Source organism: Dreissena polymorpha, chromosome 1 (assembly GCF_020536995.1).
Source record: "Dreissena polymorpha isolate Duluth1 chromosome 1, UMN_Dpol_1.0, whole genome shotgun sequence".
Lineage (NCBI taxonomy): Eukaryota > Metazoa > Mollusca > Bivalvia > Myida > Dreissenidae > Dreissena > Dreissena polymorpha.
The window spans coordinates 73,136,005-73,139,844 of NC_068355.1; the positions used below are offsets into that span (position 1 = coordinate 73,136,005).

Here is a 3,840-nt window from a genome sequence, read left to right on the forward strand (position 1 = left end):
GCAGGAAAAGGTTAATAATAACACAACAGCAATTATACTAATTTTTAAGACATCATACTAATGCAAGTAACTTGCAACTGTCTAACCAAAATCGGAGATGGTGGAGGTCAAAATTAATGGCTGTGCACCTTGAATTATCTATTCATACTCAAACAATATAATGTTGCTCTACAGTATCTTGTACAGCATGCATCTAATACTACAGCCAAATTTGCTTACAAATAATATTACAAGAAACACAAGTCATTAAAGACTTAACTTTATTGCATCAACCATTTAGCAGGAATAAAATATAAAGAGAAAAATTATGGCAATTTTTTCATATGAACATACAAGTCTTGATATACAATCCCATTGCATATAAAAACGACAGATTACTATTTCTCCGTTCTATATAACAGCATAAAGACAAGATGGTATTCACTGTGCAATAAAACACAAGCAATTATATTACAATTGCTTTTAATTATATGAACTGTCCCTTCACTAACATTCAAGAATTTTAAAATAAATACATGATGAAAGATGAGCTTTTTCTTGTCTTAAAATAACTTGATACTTTGCAATGACCAAACAATACAACTCAACATACAAATTATCCAACAAAATATATTTTAATGACCCAATATTTGTATTCAACAATAGGAATAGCTTAAGGTTGTAACATATTAAACTAAAGTCACAGTGTCAATCTTAGCAAAGAGTAGAATCATAAAGAGATGTCCACAACGGATGATGTGCAAGCTGGCTCTGACTCAGATTTCCACATCAGTTGATGTGCAAGCTGGTTATTACAAGGATGTGAACAACCGATGACGTGCAAGCTCTAAGACAGATATCCACAACAGAGATTGTCCTTGCTGGCTCTGACTAATGTCCACAAGTAAATAACATGCAAGCTATCTCTGACTGATGTCCTAAACATATGACGTGCAAGCTGGCTCTAACACAGATGTCCACAACAGATAACGTGCAAGCTAGCACTTACACGGATGTCCACAACAGAGGATGTGCAAGCTGGCTCTAACACTGATGTCCAAAAGAGATGACGTGCAAGCTGGCTCTAACACGGATGTCCACAACAGATGACGTGCAAGCTAGCACTAACACGGATGTCCACAACAGAGGACGTGCAAGCTGGCTCTAACACGGATGTCCACAACAAATGACATGCAAGCTGGCTCTGACTCGGTTGTCCACAACAGAGGTCAGATGGGCAAGCTGGCTCTGCCCCACAGATACACAGAAGATGTTCAAGATGGGAACACTGCTACAGCTATAAAATACAAAAACCATGTTTCATACTTGCATATTATTTTACTACATGTATTTCCTCCACAATACAGAACATTATACTCATTATTTGCATTCTGCTATTGATATCTGAAGATATACCAGAAATTAGCCGGAAAACACTTTTAAGACATAATGTGCATTCTGCTTTAAGAAATATAGCTCAGAATTCACTGGTTAAATCAAATTTTTTGGACTAAATTGGCATGGCATGCAGACAAAATGTTGAGTTTTGAAACTGTGTCGTATCTGGTGTGAATCTTGAGTTATTTAATTTGGTCAGTATATCAGATGTGTACACCTGTTATATGTTAACTGTAAGAGTTTAGAATGTCTTGACAGTCATTGTGTTTGTAATACATTGTGTTATCTTTCAGATTTGTTTGACAGTTAAATATAATAATCAATAATCTTGTTCTGCATGCCGGTCAAATTGTTCCGTGGTAAACACCTACCCATTGTGGTCAACTCTTACCTGTTTTTTAGTCAACTGGTACCTACCCAAACTAAACCCGTACCCGATATACAGAAATAGGTGTAGGATGGTTAGCTTATAAGTCAAACTCATAGAGACAATTTTTATTTTCCTCTTGACGTTTCCACTTAAATTATCTAAGCATTGCTCACGCAAGTTGTCTGCTGCAGATATGTATAAGCAGCGAAAGTGTTGATGAAAATTGACACTTGTGGTTGATGTCTTTCAAGAATTTGACAATTGTGACAAAATAAGACAAATGAAACAAGTTGAATAGTTTGAATGAGGTACGAGTTGACAACAAGAGCACCGCATAACGGGTGCCACGCTCGGCTACAGGTGCTTGTCAGATTATTTTTTTAGAGGTCACAATGACCTTGACCTAGTGACCCCAAAATGGGTGTGGAGTTTAGAACAAATCAACATGCATCTACATATGAAGTTTCAAAGTTGTAGGTGGAAGCACTTTGATTTTAGAGCCAATGTTAAAGTTGTATAGTAGAGGTCACAGTGACCTTGACCTTTGACCTAGTGACCCAAAAATGGGTGTGGCGTGTAGAACTCATCAAGGTGCATCTACATATGAAGTTTCAAAGTTGTAGGTGGAAGCACTTTGATTTTAGAGCCTATGTTAAAGTTTTATATTAGAGGTCACAGTGACTTTGACCTAGTGACCCAAAAATGGGTGTGGCGTGTAGAACTCATCAAGGTGCATCTACATATGAAATTTCAAAGTTGTAGGTGGAGCACTTTGATTTTAGAGCCAATGCTAAGGTTTTAGCACGACGCCTACGGCGGACGACGAGCTGGCTATGACAATACCTCGGGTTTTCTCCGAAAACGCCGAGCTAAAAATGGGTACGAGTTGACCAAGGTACGAGTTGCCTTTGGGATGAATTGCCTGTAAAGCCTTGTTCTTTTTCTTTTTAATTGAAGATGTATACGGTGCTGGACTAGAGCACACGACTGCCATAACAATAACTTGGCTCTCTACTAACTGAGCTTAAGGGAAGATGTTTCTTACACACAAACACTATATTTCATTATTTGACGACATATGATTATGACGTGTTTATGCGGGTATTTATGTTTTATCAGAGACGTTTGCATATAGACAAACCGTGAAAACAACACTCGATACTCTTGAGCTGTTTTAATTGCATTAAAATTCATAATTCATGTATGTTAAATACTAACCTCATTGCTAATGTCATCAAAAATGATCACTCTTTGAAAGGTTTTGTGTTAATGTGAAACAACCGTCATCATGATGGCTGCATGAATGCTGGATAAGACGCGAGTTTTGATTGGTTCTTTCTAGGTATCGGAACCAATCAAATTTTATCGCGTAACCACATAGCAACCCGAATTTCGTGCAGTAATTCAATGCTATTGAAAATCGCGCGGAGTAATGAATCTTCCGCGCGATTTTTCATTAGCAACCCGCAATTTACATAGCAACCCGAGATTTGTACAGTAATTCAATGCTTAATTTTCGCGGAAGATATTTGTGTTCCGCGCTTTGTGGATTAGGTCCGCGCGATTTTATACACTACTATTTGTACAGAGTAGATAATATTAAGGTTCCGCGCGATTATTTGAGCCCGCTTTCTCTACGGGGTTGAAAGATAATTGTTCCGACGGAAAATATAGTAATGTTCCGCGCTTTTTAGATTTAGATTTGTATGTAGTATTTTATGGCTGGCCTTGGTTTTTCGCGGAAAGTGAAAGTTCCGCGAAAAATGAAAATCCCGACATTTACTATATAAATATATGTATTTTAGCGGGGGTCCCCTTTGGCTTTCCATACCATGCTGGCATTGGTTTTTCGCGGAAAGTGAAAGTTCCGCGAAAAATGACAATCCCGATATTTGCTATATAAGTTTATGTTTTTTAGCGGGGGTCCCCTTTGGCTTTCCATACTATTGTTCCTTAATGCACGTCACTGTATTGGATTCCTCGTGAATGGGCTATATTTTCGGCCCCTATTCTGTGCCAGTGAACATACATGGACATGTTTGTATGTCCTTGATATACACACTATGGAATGGGCTATATATTGACATAAATGC

General features: G+C 37.8%; 1 long non-coding RNA gene across 1 annotated transcript; it reads right to left on the reverse strand.

Moving 5' to 3' along the window:
* Positions 1-246: 246 nt before the first annotated feature.
* LOC127835078 (uncharacterized) lies at positions 247-3,554 on the reverse strand. Its single transcript, XR_008028339.1, has 2 exons — positions 2,966-3,554; positions 247-1,276 (listed from the first exon to the last, which is right to left on the reverse strand). It is a non-coding gene; the product is annotated as an uncharacterized LOC127835078 (long non-coding RNA).
* Between the last annotated feature and the right edge of the window lie 286 nt (positions 3,555-3,840).